Genomic DNA, 20416 nt, shown 5'->3' on the forward strand with positions numbered 1-20416 from the left:
CCCCCCCCCCTTCAAACAGACTGTCCTCTAAAAAAACATGATGGAAACAATAATTAACAAACGTATTTTTTTATTAGCAACTACACAGTTAGGGGATGAAACTGGGATGGGGGCTTGGGTGAGGCGGGAAGGAAAGGACTTATCAAATTTTGGGGAATGACAGCCTTCTGGTACTTGAGCAGTCTGCAGGGGTGGAGTGACAGTTTTCACAGACTCTGCCGCCCCTCCTTCTTGGTACTTTGGGTGAGGGGGGGTATGGGACTTTGTGGCGGGGGAGGGTGGTTACAGATAGACTGCAGCAGGGCTCTGGGGGCTCTGTCCTCCTGCCTCCGGTCCTGCAGAACATCCACAAGGCGCTGGAGCGTGTCTGTTTGCTCCCTCATTAGTCCAAGCAGCTTTTGAGTCGCCTGCTGGTCTTCCTGCCGCCACCTCTCCTCCCGTTCGCTGTGTGCTCGCTGGTATTGCAACATGTTCTCCCTCCACTGGGTCTGCTGGGTTGCCTCGGCTCGGGACCAGCCCATAAGTTCTGAGAACATGTCATCCCATGTCCTTTTCTTTCTACGCCTAACCTGCGCCAGCCTCTGGGAGTGTGATGCCAGGGTAGGTCGGGAGACAGTCACAGCTGTGGGATGGGAAAAAGGGAGTGAATTCCTCAGAAAGATAATTTTTTTTGGTGAACAAAGAACATAGTCTTTCTCTGAACAAGACCATGCACAGCACCTATCACATGAGCACTCAGGACAAGGTCTAATTTTCGGCCTTCGCATGCAGTGCAGATCAGACAAGCGCGGCTGGACAGCAGAATTTGGGTAGCAGGCTGACATGGTAAGCCGTAGACTTGTGGCAGCTTAAAACTGTAATAATAGCACTGCCCTACTTTCACGTTCAAAGCAATGCTCCTAGCGTTGGCCAGTTCCTGCTGCCAGCAATCCAACAAGTATGAACTCTGCCCCTGTCCCACCCCCTCGTGGCTGTCCCCAGGAAAGATCCCTGTATACTGCCCCTCTCCCGCCTCCACCACATGGCTGTAAACCGCCAGTTACAGTTCTGTAAAGGAACAGGCAAGCAGTCCCAATACTAACATTCCCCTAATTCAAAGCAGGTCACCATGAGCGACATCACTCTGATGCGGATTTCAGAGAGCGACAGAGAACGCATGCTTCGTGAAAGCCTGCAAAGACCAGGGCCGTATGCCGCCATGCTCTGCAAGGCAATGATCCCGGAGTACTTGCTGCCAGCCTGGCGCGGGAACGTTTCCTACTACGGAGGACACAACAAGGCCGCTCTCCCAAGGACCTCATGCAAAGGCTTTCCAATTACCTCCAGGAGAGCTTCATGGAGATGTCCCATGAGGATTTCAGCTCTATCCCCGGACATATAGACCGAATTTTACTGTAGCTGCACTGGCAAGGACTAAACAGTAGAGCGCCTAGGGCAAACCAATCATGATAAACCGGACATTGTTAGATTTTTTTGGCAGTAGTTGCACTACCAAAGACTAAAACTTTAAGCGCCTAGGGCAAAGTAATCATGAAAAACCCACTGTTAATATTAATGTTCTGTTCAAAATAAATCTTTACATGTTTATAACACTTACCGACTGATCCTTCCCCTGATTCTGGGTCTGGGTTAACGGTTGGGAGGGGATCTCGGTGAGGGTGATGAAGAGATCCTGGCTGTCTGGGAAATCAGTGTTGTAAGCGCTGTCGACTGCCTCGTCCTCCTCATCTCCTTCCTCATCTTCCCCGTCCACTAACATCGCCGAGGAAGTGGGCGTCGACAATATCCCATCCTCTGAGTCCACGGTCAATGGTGGGGTAGTGGTGGTGGCCGCACCTAGGATGGAATGCAGTGCCTTGTAGAAACGGCATGTCTGGGGCTGGGATCCGGAGTGTCCGTTTGCCTCTTTGGTCTTCTGGTACCCTTGTCTCAGCTCCTTGATTTTCACGCGGCACTGCATTGCATCCCGGCTGTATCCTCTCTCTGTCATGGCTTTTGAGATCTTTCTTTGCATTCCGTCTTTTCGATCGCAGCTCCGAAAGCACGGACTCATCGCCCCACACAGCGATCAGATCCAAGACTTCCCGATCAGTCCATGCTGGGGCCCTCTTTCTATTCTGAGATTGCATGGCCATCTCTGCTGGAGAGCTCTGCATCATTGCCAGTGCTGCTGAGCTCGCCACGATGTCCAAACAGGAAATGAGATTCAAACTGCCCAGACAGGAAAAGGAATTCAAATTTTCCCGGGGCTTTTCCTGTGTGGCTGGTCAGAGCATCCGAGCTCGGACTGCTGTCCAGAGCGTCAACAGAGTGTTGCACTGTGGGATAGCTCCCGGAGCTATTAGCGTCGATTTCCATCCACACCTACCCTAATTCGACATGGCCATGTCGAATTTGGCGCTACTCCCCTCGTTGGGGAGGAGTACAGAAGTCGAATTTAAGAGACCTCTATGTCGAACTAAATAGCTTTGTTGTGTGGACGGGTGCAGAGTTAATTCGATTTAACGCTGCTAAATTCGACATAACCTCCTAGTGTAGACCAGGCCTAAGGTGCCACAAGTACTCCTGTTCTTTTTGAAGATATTACTCTTATTCTGGACTGCACACCTGACGTCAGCCATACGGAACAAATGACTTTAATGGTGCATTTTGTAACAACAATAGAACCTAGTGAAAATGTCCCTACAATGGTGACTGTCAGCATTTTCTAGAATTTATTGACATTGATGATACTACAGGAGCTGGTATGACAAATGTGCTTCTTAAAAAGCTGGAAGATACAGGAATTGCGATAGCTGACAGGGCTACGATAATGGTGCCAACATGAAAGGAAAGAACAGAGGAGTGCGGACACAGATCCAAGAGTTAAACCCTGGAGCTTTTTTTGTTCCAGGCAGTTCTCATTCATTGAACTTGGTGGTCAGTGATGCAGCATCAGCTACTAGTGAGGCTGCTGAATTTTTTAATGTAATTCAAAGCATCTATGTATTTTTCTCCACATCAACTCATCGATGGCAAATTTTGAAGCAACATCTGGGAACATCCTCTCTGACACTGAAACCACTGAGTGCCACACGATGGGAAAGTCGAGTGGAGGTGATAAAGCCTATCAAACACCAAATTGGGAAGATAGATGATGCCATAGTTACCATTATGGAGGATAATGCTATGACAGCAACTGTTCGTGGGAGAACAGTGGCAGAGGGAAATGGAATCACCAGAAACACACATAACTTCAAATTTCTGTGTGGCTTAGTGTTGTGGCATGATATACTGTTTGAAATAAATGTTGTAAGCAAGAGACTCCAAGGGGTTGACCTTGATATATCTGTAGCAATGGAACAACTGGACAAAGCAAAGTTATATCTGCAGTCTTACCGATCAGATGAAGGATTTCAAAACGTTCTGAAGAGTGCACAGAAGTTGGTAGAGGAACTTCACACTGAAGCTATTTTCCCACACTGAAGCTATTTTCCCACCCATTCAAGAATACAAGAGTCACCGAAGAAGACGACATTTTGATTACAAGGCACAGGATAATTGCATAAGAGACCTCAAATAACATTTCAGAGTTGAATTCTTTAACGAGGTGCTAGATTGTGCAATACAGTCAGTTGAAAGTTTCATGCAGCTCAAGGAACACAGCAGTATATTGGGCTGTTGTATGATATTCCAAAACTTCTCACTATACCCGAAGAAGACCTACACCAGCCATGCAGGGCACTAGAGACAGTGTTGAAACATGATGACATGCGCGATATTGATGTGAGTGATTTAGGTGATGAACTGAAAGCCCTTTCAAGATACATTTCAGCAGGATCAACTCCAAAGGGTGTTCTGGAATATATGTGCACAAATAAGATGACCACACTCTTTCCAAATGCTTTTGTTGCTCTGCACTTCTAACACTTCCTGTAACAGTTGCCAGTGGAGAACGCAGTTTCTCCAAGCTGAAGTTAATAAAAACACATCCATGCTCCACACGGACACAGGAGAGGCTGGTCGGCCTTGCAACCATCTTAATAGAGCATGAGCTGGCCCAGACTGTGGACCTTCAGGAAACCGTTAAAATCTTTGCAACCAAGAAGGCACGGAAAGTACCATGTTGATTATTCAAACTGATAAAAATGCCAGTGTTTACTATGCAGACAAGAAAAGTTACATTTGCTGTTCAGGCATTTGAAAGTTGTGTTACTTAAAATTTTTGAACAAGGCATTTAAAGTTGTTTGTTTTCCTTTATTGGAGTAGGTAGCAGAGCAGTACCATGAGAGGAGTAGAACAGGAAGAAGGCAGAATTAAGACCTTTCAAAGTTTTGGCCCAAGTGAGGAGGCATGGGGGTGTCATTTGAGCTCCTCACCTCAGGTGCCAAAATGTTGTGGACCGGCCCTGAGAGAGAGATGGAACCCAAGTCTGCTCTGGGGCCAACTGGTGAATGCATTTGAAAGACCGACATTCAATCTTGCTAGGAAATTGTGCCACAGCTCAGCAGGAAATTGCTGGTGCCCCTCGTTCCCAGTTAAAAGCGGGGAATAGCTTCTGAGCACTGTGCTGTTTAATGGACAAGAAGCTCATGGAGACACATGTTATACTCACAAACCACTCTGAGCTGCATGGAGGACACCTAGGAGAGAGCAGCACACATCAAAATATGCCAGGCATGCTAGGAATTTCGTAGGCTTCAAAGCCCAGGTGCTGAGGATCAAGTGAAGGGAATATTATTTATGCAGCCTTTGGCCTGTCGATGGAAGAATAACATTTTCTGGGGAATGGTGAAAGGGTGAATATAGAAAGCTCCTTTAAAGGCCTAACCCTGAGTGGTGCTGAGCACCTTCAGCTCCCATTAATATCAACAGGACCTGAAGATACTTCGGCTCAGATCCTCAAAGTATTTAAGCACATAACTCCTATTAGTTTCAATGGGAGTAAGGTACCTAAATGCCTTGGAGGATCTAGGCCTCAGTACCTTGCAGAATCAGACAGACCTGCAGGCTGTGTGCTCATTACACAAACGCAAGAAGCCTGGGAAACGAGCAGGGAGAACTGGAAGTCCTGGCACAGTCAGGGAACTATGATGTGATTGGAATAACAGAGACTTGGTGGGATAACTCACATGACTGGAGTACTGTCATGGATGGATATAAACTGTTCAGGAAGGACAGGCAGGGCAGAAAAAGTGGGGGAGTTGCGTTGTATGTAAGAGAGGAGTATGACTACTCAGAGCTCCGGTATGAAACTGCAGAAAAAACTGAGAGTCTCTGGATAAAGTTGAGAAGTGTGAGCAACAAGGGTGATGTCGTGGTTGGAGTCTGCTATAGACCACCAGACCAGGGGGATGAGGTGGATGAGGCTTTCTTCTGGCAACTAGCAGAAGTTGCTAGATCGCAGGCCCTGGTTCTCATGGGAGACTTTAATCACCCTGATATCTGCTGGGAGAGCAATACAGCGGTGCACAGAAAATCCAGGAAGTTTTTGGAAAGTGTAGGGGACAATTTCCTGGTGCAAGTGCTGGAGGAACCAACTAGGGGCAGAGCTTTTCTTGACCTGCTGCTCACAAACAGGGAAGAACTAGTCGGGGAAGCAAAAGTGGATGGGAACCTGGGAGGCAGTGACCATGAGATGGTCGCGTTCAGGATCCTGCCACAAGGAAGAAAGGAGAGCAGCAGAATACGGACCCTGGACTTCAGAAAAGCAGACTTTGACTCCCTCAGGGAACAGATGGGCAGGATCCCCTGGGAGAATAACATGAAGGGCAAAGGGGTCCAGGAGAGCTGGCTGTATTTTAAAGAATCCTTATTGCGGTTGCAGGAACAAACCATCCCGATGTGTAGAAAGAACAGTAAATATGGCAGGCGACCAGCTTGGCTAAACAGTGAAATCCTTGCTGACCTTAAACGCAAAAAAGAAGCTTACAAGAAGTGGAAGATTGGACAAATGACCAGGGAGGAGTATAAAAATATTGCTCAGGCATGCAGGAGTGAGATCAGGAAGGCCAAATCACACTTGGAGTTGCAGTTAGCAAGAGATGTTAAGAGTAACAAGAAGGGTTTCTTCAGGTATGTTAGCAACAAGAAGAAAGTCAAGGAAAATGTGGGCCCCTTACTGAATGAGGGAGGCAACCTAGTGACCGAGGATGTGGAAAAAGCTAATGTAATCAATGATTTTTTTTGCCTCTGTCTTCATGAACAAGGTCAGCTCCCAGATTACTGCACTGGGCAGTACAGTATGGGGAGAAGGCGACCAGCCCTCTGTGGAGAAAGAAGTGGTTCGGGACTATTTAGAAAAACTGGACGTGCACAAGTCCATGGGGCCGGATGCGCTGCATCCGAGGGTGCTAAAGGAGTTGGTGGGTGAGACTGCAGAGCCATTAGCCATTATTTTTGAAAACTCATTGCGATCGGGGGAGGTCCCAGATGACTGGAAAAAGGCTAATGTAGTGCCCATCTTTAAAAAAGGGAAGAAGGAGGATCTGGGAAACTACAGGCCAGTCAGCCTCACCTCAGTCCCTGGAAAAATCATGGAGCAGGTCCTCAAGGAATCAATTATGAAACATTTAGAGGAGAGGAAAGTGATCAGGAACAGTCAGCATGGATTCACGAAGGGGAAGTCGTGCCTGACTAACCTAATTGCCTTCTATGATGAGATAACTGGCTCTGTGGATGAAGGGAAAACAGTGGATGTGTTATTCCTTGACTTTAGCAAAGCTTTTGATACGATCTCCCACAGTATTCTTGCCGCCAAGTTAAAGAAGTATGGGCTGGATGAATGGACTGTAAGGTGGATAGAAAGCTGGCTAGATCGTCGGGCTCAACGGGTAATGATCAATGGCTCCATGTCTAGTTGGTAGCCGGTTTCAAGCAGAGTGCCCCAAGGGTCGGTCCTGGGGCCGGTTTTGTTTAATATCTTTATTAATGATCTGGAGGATGGTGTGGACTGCACTCTCAGCAAGTTTGCAGATGACACTAAACTAGGAGGCGTGGTAGATACACTAGAGGGTAGGGATCGGATACAGAGGGACCTAGACAAATTAGAGGATTGGGCCAAAAAAAACCTGATGAGGTTCAACAAGGACAAGTGCAGAGTCCTGCACTTAGGACGGAAGAATCCCATGCACTGCTACAGACTAGGGACCGAATGGCTAGGTAGCAGTTCTGCAGAAAAGGACCTAGGGGTCACAGCGGACAAGAAGCTGGATATGAGTCAACATGTGCTCTTGTTGCCAAGAAGGCTAACGGCATTTTGGGCTGTATAAGTAGGGGCATTGCCAGCAGATCGAGGAACGTGATCGTTCCCCTTTATTCAACATTGGTGAGGCCCCATCTGGAATACTGTGTCTAGTTTTGGGCCCCACACTACAAGAAGGATGTGGAAAAATTGGAAAGAGTCCCACGGAGGGCAACAAAAATCATTAGGGGGCTGGAGCACATGACTTATGAGGAGAGGCTGAGGGAACTGGGATTGTTTAGTCTCCAGAAGAGAAGAATGAGGGGGGATTTGATAGCAGCCTTCAAGTACCTGAAGGGGGGTTCCAAAGAGGATGGAGCTCGGCTGTTCTCAGTGGTGGCAGATGACAGAACAAGGAGCAATGGTCTCAAGTTGCAGTGGGGGAGGTCCAGGTTGGATATTAGGAAAAACTATTTCACTAGGAGGGTGGTGAAACACTGGAATGCGTTACCTAGGGAGGTGGTGGAGTCTCCTTCCTTGGAGGTTTTTAAGGCCCGGCTTGACAAAGCCCTGGCTGCGATGATTTAGTTAGGAATTGGTCCTGCTTTGAGCAGGGGGTTGGACTAGATGATCTCCTGAGGTCCCTTCCAACCCTGATATTCTATGATTAACATCAATAGAGCAAGTATTCTTCCATCTACAGTCCATAAGATTTAAAGTATTGACTAAGCTATAAAAGGTTTGCTTTTCTTACACTACGGATGTATTGTTACGCTGAAAGGTTCTAATAATTGCCACCTTTTGGCCTTCACAACAGTGACAGAGTGGGAATTATTCATAATATTTTGTGGGAATAGTGTGTGTGCCTCAGTTTCCCTTATGTGGTTTATGGTTAATGAGGTAGGGGAAAGGTTGTTTCCTCTTTGCAGAGATCAAGGTGTGACTGACTCCTGGCTGTCTGGGGCTGGCCCCAGGCCACAAAGAGTCCCAGAAGACAATAGCCTGGACATTGGGTACCTAGCAACTAACAACCTGGATGACTTACCCCTCCTTAGCAAACCAGCCAGGTTTGACCAGCTGGAGAACTAAGGGCTAAGGAGTGGCCTTGGAGTGGTTACCAGAGGGCTGCCAGAAGCTCTCTACTTCTGGACTGGGACTCAAGGGGGGGTCAGAGGGAGCTCTGGGCTCTGAACTGACCCAGATGGACTTTGCTGTAACTTTTTCTGTTCTTTGTGCTAACTTAAGGATTTCTATAGTGTGTTCCAGACATCTAATAAATCCTTCAGTTTTTATAATGCTGACTGAGAGTTTGGATTAAGGGTGGAGGTGCATTGCTCCCTTTGGGGGTTTAAGACGTCCCCCAGTGTCCAACCCAAGTGGACTCGCCGAGGAGAGTTCACAGTGTGAAGCAGGGGTGCTGAAGGCTCCGAGGGTCGGTGCCAGGAAACAGTGAAGCCAAGGGGCTTATCCAGTGTGAGTGTGTGACCCTCCGGGGGCTGACACACTGAAGAAGTCCTCCCAGGGACTGTTCCAGAACTGTTCGAGAGCACTGGCATGGTGGAGCCATGACAACAACATCCTGTGACAAGGAGTTCCATAGGGTGACTGTGCATTGTGTGAAGAAATACTTCCTGTTTGTTTCTAAACCTGCTGCCTTTTAATTTCATTGGATGACCCCTAGTTCTTGTGTTACATGAAGGAGTAAATAACACTTTTTCTCCACATCAGTCATGATTTTATAGACCTCTATCATATCCCCCCTTAGTCATCTCTTTTCCAAGCTGAAAAGTTCCAGTCTTTTTAATCTCTCCTCACATAGAAGCTGTTTCATACCCTTAACCGTTTTGTTGCTCTTCTCTGTACCTTTTCCAATTAATGTATTTTTGAGATGGGATGACTAGAACTGCACATAGTATTCAAGGTGTGGGAGTACTATGGGTTTATATAGTGGCACTATGATATTTTCTGTCTCATTATCTATCCCTTTCCTAATTGTTCCTAACATTCTGGTCCCTTTTTTGACTGCCACTGCATATTGAGTGGATGTTTTCAGAAAACTATCCACAGTGACTCCAAGATCTTTCTTGAGTGGTAATAGCTAATTTAAACCCCATCATTTTGTATGTTGAGTTGGGATTATGTTTTCCAATGTACATTACTTTGCATTTATCAACATTGAATTTCATCTGGCATTTTGTTGCCCAGTCACCCACTTTTGAGATTCCCTTTGTAACTCTTCACAGTCTGCTTTGGACTTAACTACCTTGAGTAATTTTATACCATCTGCAAATTTTGCCACCTCACTGTTTAACCCTTTTTCAAGACATTATGAATATGTTGAACATATTGACATAGGGCATACCACTATTTACCTCTCTCCAGTCTGAAAACTGGCCATTTATTCCTACCCTTTTGTCTTTTAACCGGCTACTGATCTGTGAGAGGACCTTCCCTCTTATCCCATGACAGCTTACTTTGCTTAAGAGCCCTTGGTGAGGGGTCTTGTCAAAGGCTGTCTGAATGTCCAAGTATACTATATCCACTGGATCACCCTGGTCCACATGCTTGTTGACCCCCTCAAAGAATTCTAGTAAATTGGTGAGGCATGATTTCTCTTTACAAAAGCTATGTTGACTCTTCCCCCAACAAATTGTGTTCATCTGTCTGACAATTCTGTTCTTTACTAAGGAGGAGGAGTGGGGAAGATGATCCTTATAGGAAGCTGCGTGAGCAGAGAGCTTATTAGAGCCGCAGACTTGGGGATCAGAGCAAAGGAACAGCGTGCTGTTGTCTGTTCCTACTGTGTTCAGGGAAACAGGACTTTGGGGACAGTTCTTATAAACAGGATTACACCAAAGAATAGACCTGACTTTTATATCATCCATTTCTCCTCCTAATGGGAACAGCCCTGCAAGGCCTCAAACATTGGCTAACTAAAGGGGCAACAATATTAACTAACTTAACATGATCTGAAGTTTTCCCTTCGGAACTACAATGACCAGATTCTGCTCAGTTATATATTGATGTAAATCAGAGTAACTCCATTGCTTTAGATTTACACTAGTGAAAATGAAAGCGGAGTCAGGCACCTCCCAAAGAATGACATTGAAGTCAATGGAGAGACTCCCACTGACTTCAGTGGAGTTTGGATCATTTACTGTGGGGCAGGGAAAGGGATTGGGTATGACGGAGTCCCCTCTTATTGGGATCTCCTTACACTGAGATTTCATATTAAGGTACATAACTAGGAGCTTCACTGATATAGCTATCCAATGTGGAGATCCACCCATCAAACTCCTAAAGTCCAGTCCCTGACACCCAGCATGCACCAAGCTCCATGTAAAACCTGGGAAGGCTTAGAAGGGTCAGAGAGGGAACTTTTCTTTGGTTGTTCCAGAGTCCTGGTCAGGAGGAGGAATCTGACATTACAAGTATAACACCTGATTTCATAAGCAAAGATACTTTAAAGAGGCTAGAGCATGTCAGTTAATAGGAAATAACCTTACTCATCAAAGTCAGGTAGCTCCTCCCCTCTGACCCATTTCCCTTCCTGATTAGCATCTGAAATGGAGAGAAGATCAAATGGAGGAGTTAGGTTATACTCTCATCACAGGAGATTGGGGTAGTGGGATGGGAGTATTTCTAAGTAGGTTTTACATCCGGGCTCCTCGTACCGATTTCCCTGCTTTCATACTAACACGCCCCCTCTCTCCCCCCAATGCTGCAGTGCATCACTGGGAGTTGCTTTGTTAGGAGAGGATGGTACTGCGAGGTCAGGCAGACCCCTTTCATTATGACAATCATTTTAATAAGCTTCCATCCACTTTTTTCTTAAGAACACACATGTGAACACACACACACACCATACCAGCTATTCTACACTGCTCTTCCCTCCTCCTACTAACCTCCTGCAACACCCACTGCTGCCTCTCCTTCTGAAAGAGGAATAGAGGAAACAAGAACTGTGACATTACTTGGGATTGAGGGATTAGCACAAAGCCATTTAGCTGTGTCACTTTCCAGGGAACAAGGGATTCAGAGATACACAAACTCAGTGAGGATCAGCACAGGGCATTGCTCTTTGAGTGTCACCACCCAGGAACTAGGTGATCAGAGATATACAGACCCAGCTGGGGATTTGCAAGGGACAGCCCCATTCCCCTTGGAGTGTCATCACCCAAGATCAGATTGAACAAAGCCAGCTGGGAATCTGCAAGGCACATTCTAAGGGCAAGTCTTCACTACCCACCGGATCGGCGGGTAGAGATTGATCTATTGGGGATCGATTTATCGCATCTCATCTAGACGCAGATAAATTGATCCCTGAATGCACGCTCCATCGACTCCGGAACTCCAGCTCACAAGAGGCGGAAGCGGAGTTGACGGGGAAGCAGCAGCGGTCAACTTGCCGTCGTCCTCACGGCCAGGTAAGTCGACCTAAGATATGCCAACTTCAGCTACGCTATTTGCGTAGTTGAAGTTGCGTATCTTAGGTCAACCCCCACCTCCCAGTGTAGACCAGGGCTAAGTTTTGTACTATCTTCTATCAACTAATGCAGGTGCACCGCTGTAGCACTTAGTGAAGATGCTCCTGTCGCCATAGGTACTCCAGTTCCCCGAGAGGCAGTAGCTATGTCAATGGGAGAAGCCCCAGGGGTTAAGTCAGTATAACTACATTGCACAGAGGTGTGGATTTATGTAGTTAGACCGACATAAGTTGGTAGTTCCACCCAAGCCTTGGGCCTGGTCTATACTACAGAGTTAGGTCAATGCAAGGCAGCGCACATCAGCCTTTGTAAGTGTCTACACAAAAATTTCACTCCCGCTGCTGTAACTGCCTTGCTACACTGACTTAATAACTCCACCTCCACGAGAGTCAACGTTGCTGTAGTTAGGCTGATGCAGTGTCAGTGTAGACACTGCGTTGCTTACATCGAGGCTGTTACTGGCTTTCAGAAGATGTCCCACACTACCACACACTGACAGTACAATCTGTACAAGTGTTCCTGGTGAGGATGTGCACTGCTGACACAAGGAGCAAAGTGTAGACACACACAAGCTATGTAATTACTGCAGCGGCTGTATGCTAACATAAGTTAGGTCGACTTAATTTTGTAGTATAGATGTGCCCTTAGTTAGATAGGAGCATTATCTCCCAGGACACAAGATACAGAGTCAACAGAGATCTGCAAAGGACATTTCTGTTTCCTTAGAACATGGGCGCAAGCAAAAAGCGGTAAGGAGTAACTATCTCTTTGGATTCACCTTAAGGAGGATGGGTCTCCAACTTCCATCTCTGCTCTGGAACCACTTCTGGAAACTATTTTAAAGACAGGGCTTCTATCTCACAACAACTTCTCTACTAATTACTAGACAAATGCTGGTATTACTTGCTTCTAGTTTAAAAGAGGGAAAATGGCATTTGTGTGTGCCTTAAAATGGGAAAGAAGTTCTCCTGTGGGAGATGTGTGATTGCAAGAGTGTCCAATACTTCTGTTAGTCTCAAAGGTGCCACAGGACCCTCTGTTGCTTTTTACAGATTCAGACTAACACGGCTACCCCTCTGATACTCACAAGTGACTGCCAGCTGAATTGCTGAGTCCTAGGAGAAAGCAGCACACATGAGAATATGCCACCTGTGCTTTAAGTATCACAGACATGACTTCTGGCTCTGAGGTGCAAGTGAAGGAGGGAATATTTGTCATGCAGCTTTTGGCTTGTGGATGGAGGAATTAGGTTTTTTTAAGGTAGGGATGCAGGAGAGACTCTAGATTACTCATATCTCTGTACAGTCTGCTCTCACATGCACTGTCTCCTGCAAGGACATAAGGACTGGGAATGGCTGAGCCATTACAAACATTGAATCTATCTCCCCTTGTAAGTATTCTCACACTTCTTAACTGTCTGTACTGGGCTAGCTTGATTATCACTTCAAAAGTTTTTTTTCTCTTAATTAATTGGCCTCTCAGAGTTGGTAAGACAACTCCCACCTCTTTATGCTCTCTGTATGTGTGTATATATATCTCCTCAATATATGTTCCATTCTATATGCATCCGAAGAAGTGGGCTGTAGTCCACGAAAGCTTATGCTCTAATAAATTTGTTAGTCTCTAAGGTGCCACAAGTACTCCTGTTCTTCTTTTTGTCTCCTGTAAGGTTGCATATCTTCCGACATTCCTGCTCTCAGCAGGATTGTCCTGCATGAGGAAACCTCTCGCCTACTCTTTTTATTTCCCATATGGCCAGTCCTTCAGCACCTGTCCCCATGCACTTGCTGTTCTCTCTCCCTCAGTCTATAGCAGAGCACTAACCACGGGGATGGGATAGGTAATGTGACAGATCAGTTCCACTTTCAGCTTCTATGATTCCATGACTACAGAATTAAATTTATTTGACTTTTGTAAGTTTCACTCTGCAGCTGTGTGCGGCATAGCCCGCAGCCCTTGACAAGAGGCAAAGGATGCGGACCCCAGAGGAGGGCTCTCCAGGGCACCTATTATGAACCTGCTCCAGGAGCAGATGATGGTTAGCAGAGCACTCGCTATGTGTGTGAAAGTGATACTATCTCTGACCACTATGAGGGCAGTGAACAGGGTAAGCAGCTTCTCTCCTTAGTGGGAGGGGGTGAGGTCTGCTCCTCTCTCATATTGGGAAGCTTCTGGGGCTGGGGCACTCCAAGGACCTGGGAAACCCCTAATACTGCCCTGCAGTGCCCACACTGCATGTAAGCCCAGCTACTGGGGTGGACGTTTCCAGCCCAGAATTAAACATGCTAACAAGTCAGCTACACAACAGTGCAACATTTAAAGGAATCACGAATATAAGGGGTGAACTAATATAGTTCAGTCACCCCTGGCTGCAGGCAAAGGGGCTTGCTTTGCACAGCTCTGAACTCTGACCTCCGCCTTAGTGGAGTGGAGCCTGCTGTCCAGTGAATGCTTGCTGCGAGTGTGGAAAAGGGATTGGGTGATCCCATTTGAGTTCATCCTAAGGAGAGAAGCGCCTTGCTGAGCAAGAAATTTACATTATTTATTACCTCCTGGATGAAGGGGGCAGTTTCTCCAACTTCTCTTCTCCGTAGCATCTGAAATGGAGAGCAGATACAATGGTTAAGAGCAGGCATTACTATGCAGTGTCATCACAAGAGACAATTGCACTGGGGTTGGGAGGCGTTTTTGGAAGTGCTCCATTCCTCATTTCTTTTCAGCATTCCCTACTTACATCCTAGTTCTCTACTCTTCTGAGCTTGTGGGGACAGCCTGGATTTTGCATCTCCAGTGACTGGGTGGGATTGAGCACTGGGCACTGATTTTAAATGCCTTTAACTATAATGATCATTGCAGTAAATATTAATTTGCTTTATTTGTATACCAGCTATTCTGCGCAGGTTCTCTCTCCTCCTGCTCTCCTCTTGAAGTTCCCATTGCAGCTTGTCAGCCTCACGCTGCCTCGGTGTCTAAGAAACAAACACAAATTCATCCAAATATAAGAAAATATAACTGTGAAATCAGCCATGATCACATAGATCATCTTGCTTCCCCCAGGTGATCGGAGAGGTACAGTCCCAGCAGAACTTCCATAAGAACTCCCACTTGATCCCAGAGCAGCAGCGGTTAACATCTCTCTGGTGACTCTAATCCTGTTTCACTAGGGAATCTCACCTTGCATCAGGGGATCTCCTGGAAAATTTACTGAAAGTATTTGTGGGAAGGGACTAAAGGGGCCTGACCTGTGACTTCCAGATCCACTACCATTTCTAGAAGCTGGCACTTTTTATAACAAAGACCTGGGGAAATACCAGGAGGTGAGGGGCAGAAATCCCTGCAATTGCACTGCAATGGCCCCCCCTTGTGGAGAATCATCCCATCGGGGTGGAGAAGCAGGGTTTCCAGCAGTTCAGCCTCCAAAGCCCAGGGTCCCTTAAGATCTCAGCAGTTCCTGGAGCATCTGCAGAATGCCAGGGTCCCCAGCAGCTCTCCCTGACCAGCCACCAGGGCTTCCCCATATGCGGTTCCCCCTGAGAACCTCTTTAAAGCAGGATTTCCCCAGCATTGGGCTATATAAGAAGTCATGAAGCCTCAGGTCATATTAACCTTCTGCTAGGTTTTCCATGAGGCTTGGGGGTGGGGAGGGTGTGATGTTACACCCCATATTCTTCATAGAAATGTTATGATATGAATATGGCATAACTAATATGTGTTTTATGCAAGATGGGTCTTGTGAGATATCATTGCAAAGGTTATGATTTGCTGAATATGAATATCCTATTTGTAGGCATGTATCATTTCTGTATCTGAAGTTAGGAATATTGAGAATGTATCAATTACAAAAGCGTTTGCACCTGGGAAATGCCCACCAGACAGAATGCAATCAGTTTGGATGGGCCATTAGGGAGAACAATAGGACTTTGAAGATGCTAATCTCGCACCTTCCTGAGAAGCTTCCTGGGATGCTATAAACAACCTTTGACTCATGGCTGCTTTGACACTGCAGGGTCATGTGATTAAGTCACCTGGTACTGGATTCCATGATAGAATACCAGTATTTTTCCATGGGGGTGGGTGGGGGAGGGAACCACACTGGGAAACAAAGGGCTGGAAAAGGTGTCTGGCCTGTGAAAAAAATGCCTAAAACAACATTTAGGGTGAGAAATTACTACTTGTAACCACAGGTTTCAGAGTAGCAGCCATGTTAGTCTGTATCCGCAAAAAGAACAGGGGTACTTGTGGCACCTTAGAGACTAACAAATTTATTAGAGCATAAGCTTTCGTGGGCTACAGCCCACTTCTTCGGATGCATATAGAATGGAAGAGATATATATACACACATACAGAGAGCATGAACAGGTGGGAGTTGTTTTACCAACTCTGAGAGGCCAATTAAGTAAGAGAAAAAAACTTTTGAAGTGATAATCAAGATAGCCCAGTACAGACAGTTTGATAAGAAGTGTGAGAATACTTACAAGGGGAGATTCAATGTTTGTAATGGCTCAGCCATTCCCAGTCCTTATTCAAGCCTAAGTTGATTGTATCTAGTTTGCATATCAATTCCAGCTCAGCAGTCTCTCTTTGGAGTCTGTTTTTGAAGCTTTTCTGTTGTAAACTAGCCACCCGCAGGTCTGTCATTGAATGACCAGACAGGTTAAAGTGTTCTCTCATTGGTTTTTGAGTATTATGATTCCTGATGTCAGATTTGTGTCCATTAATTCTTTTGCATAGAGACTGTCCGGTTTGGCCAATGTACATGGCAGAGGGGCATTGCTGGCACATGATGGCATATATCACATTGGTAGATGTGCAGGTGAATGAGCCCCTGATGGTATGGCTGATGTGATTAGGTCCTATTATAATGTCACTTGAATAGATATGTGGACAGAGTTGGCATCGGGGTTTGTTGCAAGGATAGGTTCCTGGGTCAGTGTTTTTGTTCAGTGATGTGTGGTTGCTGGTGAGTATGTGTTTCAGGTTGGGGGGTTGTCTGTAAGCGAGGACAGGTCTGTCTCCTAAGATCTGTGAGAGTGAGGGATCATCTTTCAGGATAGGTTGTAGATCTTTGATGATGCGCTGGAGAGGTTTTAGTTGGGGGCTGAAGGTGACAGCTAGTGGTGTTCTGTTATTTTCTTTGTTGGGCCTGTCTTGTAGGAGGTGACTTCTGGGTACTCGTCTGGCTCTGTCAATCTGTTTTTTCACTTCAGCAGGTGGGTATTGTAGTTTTAAGAATGCTTGATAGAGAACTTGTAGGTGCTTGTCTCTGTCTGAGGGATTGGAGCAAATGCGGTTGTATCTTAGAGCTTGGCTGTAGACAATGGATTGTGTGGTGTGTTCTGGGTGGAAGCTGGAGGCATGTAGGTAAGTATAGCGGTCAGAAGGTTTCCAGTATAGGGTGGTATTTATGTGACCATCGCTTATTAGCACAGTAGTGTCCAGGAAATGGACCGCTTGTGTGGATTGATCTAGGCTGAGGTTGATGGTGGGATGGAAATTATTGAAATCATGGTGGAATTCCTCAAAGGCTTCTTTTCCATGGGTCCAGATGATGAAGATGTCATCAATGTAGCGCAAGTAGAGTAGGACTGTTAGGGGACAAGAGCTAAGGAAGCGTTGTTCTAAGTCAGCCATAAAAATGTTGGCATACTGTGGGGCCATGCGGGTACCCATAGCAGTGCCGCTGACTTGAAGGTATTTATTGTCCCCAAAAGTGAAATAGTTGTGAGTGAGGACAAAGTCACAAAGTTCAGCCACCAGGTTAGCTGTGACATTATTGGGGATATTGTTCCTGATAGCTTGTAGTCAATCTTTATGTGGAATATTGGTGTAGGGGGCTTCTACATCCATAGTGGCTAGGATGGTGTTTTCTGGAAGATCACCGATGGATTGTAGTTTCCTCAGGAAGTCAGTGGTGTCTCAAAGATAGCTGGGAGTGCTGGTAGCATGGGGCCTGAGGAGAGAGTCCACATAACCAGACAATCCTGAAGTTAGGGTGCCAGTGCCTGAGATGATGGGGTGTCCAGGATTTCCAGGTTTATGGATCTTGGTTGGCAAATAGAATACCCCTGGTTGGGGTTCTAGGCATGTGTCTGTACAGATTTGTTCCTGTGCTTTGTCAGGGAGTTTTTTTAGCAGATGCTGTAGTTTCTTTAGGTAATCCTCAGTGGGATCAGAGGATAATGGCCTGTAGAATGTGGTGTTAGAGAGCTGTCTAGCAGCCTCTTGGTCATATTCCAATTTATTCATGATGACGACAGCACCTCCTTTGTCAGCCTTTTTGATTATGATCTCAGAGTTGTTCCTGAGGCTGTAGATGGAGTTGTGTTCAGCATGGCTGAGGTTACGGGGTAAGTGATGTTGCTTTCCCACAATTTCAGCCTTTGCACGTTGACGGAAGCAATAACCAGTTTCTTTAGTGCATTAAGCTTAGTTTGTGTGTTTGTTTTATTTGTTCAGTAATCTGCTTTGATCTGTTTGCTAGCCCTTATAATCACTTAAAATCTATCTTTTGTAGTTAATGAACTTGTTTTTGTGTTCTCTAAAACCAGTTGGTGGAATTCATAACTGGGGGGCAAAAAGCTGTGCAGATCTTCCTCCACATTGAGGAAGGAGGCAAATTTCAATGAGCTTACATTGTACAGTTCTCTGTGCAGTGCAAGATGATACAATTTTGGGTTTACACTCCAGAGGGGGTATGCACTTGAGTGCTGGGCAATTCCCTAGCTGAGTCTTCCCAGGCAGAGCTGATCTCAGTGTCTGTGTCTCTCTGCAGCTGGGTGTGGCCCTACCTGGGTGTGTGCTGGAGGAGGCTTTAGGGCCTGGCTCAGCAGTGCAGTATAAGGGAGCCCGGACTGGTGGAACAAGTGGGCTCAGTGGTACCCCACTACATCAGGTGGCATCCCAGAGTGGGGGACAACCCATCACAGAAGAAAATTATGGGCAGCCCCACAATGCAGCCCCGAACCTGTCCTCCATAACTGCATAGCCCCAGCCTCCCAGAGGGGCTGTGTGAAGCCTGGGGCAGGGAGAGTGGTGCTGATCACACGGGTAATAGTCCAGTATCAGACAGTCTGTTCGAGACTGTGGTGCAGATAAAGGCAAGATAAAATCTTGCTTATATTGGGTTACAGAGCTCTGCACCCACAGTAATTCCGATCATCTTACTCTGAGACCCCACACAACTCATTTCACACAGGCCACCAAAGCAGCTATGAGATGGTAACGATGTCCAGTCACTACCAGCCTGGGCTGGATTTGAATTGGCAACCCAGTGATAAAAGGCTCCCGAGCCCATTGCTAGTTCCATGATGCTTCCAACCGCTGCACCAGTTAGTACCTTAAAAGGAAAGAAATACTCTTCAAGACCAAAGAGTTGTGTAAGGGCACAAATTCATTTATTGCAGTTAACATTCTAGCAGCATTAGGAGTTCTTTGGAGACCTGCACTTTCAGATCTTAGCCAGCATCTGAAACTGACAAGTGAGTGTTCGTACACTCGGAGGATTGCTGCCATTCTGCAAGGGCAGATGAGACTGAGGGAGTCGTAACTGTTTGCCAGAAGCTGGGAAAGGGCCACAGGGAATGGATCACTTGATGATTACCTGCTCTGTTCATTACCTCTGGGGCATCTGGCATTGGCCACTGTCAAAACAGAAGACAGGATACTGGGCTAGATGGATCTTTGGTCTGACCCCGTATGGCCGTTCTTATGTTCTCTTATGACACTGAAGAGATCCCTGGAGGGCACAGATGAGTCCAATATAACTGATCTTTCCATCTGCACTGCCTCTGATTGTGTCTAACGGGCTGGGCCCCAAAACATGATCCCTTCTAAATGACTAAGGCCCAGTGCTGCACCCATTGAGGTCAGTGACAAATTCCCCTTTATTTCAATGGGAGCTGGCCCCGGGCCTAAACAAATACTCAGCCAAGTAAGTTCCCCAAGACTTGTTCTGAGATGGTAAAGCAAACCACCTCTTAAAGAGGTCTCTCCCCAGAAAACGCCCATCACAGGCACACTCACTTGGCTAACCTCAGCAGCAGAGAGACAACCTCCCTCAGTTTTCACTTTACCTGCCCGTGCAAAGGAATATTCTCTCTCAGCGGCAAATTGAAACCTTTTAAATCATATACAGTGCCACAGTCCTCAGATCCCTCAGGATGAAACAGTTCCTCCCCAAAGTGAAACAAGGTTACAACACATCAGCTTGTCAATCCCATTCCAAGGTCGCGATTCCCAAGTCACCCACCCAAGAGTCATGCACCCCTCAGTCATCATTTCTTTAGCCCCTGTTCCAGGGCCCCCCTCTCCAGGCCCATCCATCTGAGAGATCCTGAGTCTTCTCCTGCTGCCCTAAGTTAGGGTTACCATATTTCAGCAAGCAAAAAAGAGGACGGGAGGAGCCCCGCCCTAGCCCCTCCCACTTCCCGCCCCCCCAGAACCCCCAACCCTCCCCCCATTCCTTGTCCCCTGACTGCCCCCTCCTGGGACCCCTGCCCCTAACTGCCCCCCAGGACTTCACCCCTATCTAAGCCTCCCTGCCTCTTGTCCCCTGACTGCCCCAACCCTTATCCACACCCCCACCCCCAGACAGACCCCTGGGACTCCCACGCCCCATCCAACCACTCCCCACCCCCTGACAGCCCCCCCCCGAACTCCCAACCCATCTAAACCCCTCTGCTCCCTGTCCCCTGACTGCTCCGATCCCTCTCCCCACTCCTGCCCCCTGACAGCTCCCCCCCAGAACTCCCAACCCCCCCCCACCCC

At 46.8% G+C, this 20416-nt stretch overlaps 1 long non-coding RNA gene across 2 annotated transcripts in view; it reads right to left on the bottom strand.

The window, feature by feature from the left end:
• Positions 1–4306: 4306 nt before the first annotated feature.
• The window catches only part of LOC117883720, a 28894-nt gene continuing 12784 nt past the window's right edge, over positions 4307–20416 (bottom strand). The window contains exons 2-4 of one of the 2 annotated variants that reach the window (XR_004647379.1): positions 14535–14619; positions 14200–14247; positions 4307–4623 (exon numbers count right to left, since the gene is read on the bottom strand). This is a non-coding gene — a long non-coding RNA (uncharacterized LOC117883720). Of the gene's footprint in view, positions 4624–13241; positions 14248–14534; positions 14620–20416 lie in introns of those variants that run through there. The other variant, XR_004647378.1, reaches the window with a different exon arrangement.

The sequence above is a fragment of the Trachemys scripta genome, chromosome 10 (genome assembly GCF_013100865.1).
Source record: "Trachemys scripta elegans isolate TJP31775 chromosome 10, CAS_Tse_1.0, whole genome shotgun sequence".
Lineage (NCBI taxonomy): Eukaryota > Metazoa > Chordata > Testudines > Emydidae > Trachemys > Trachemys scripta.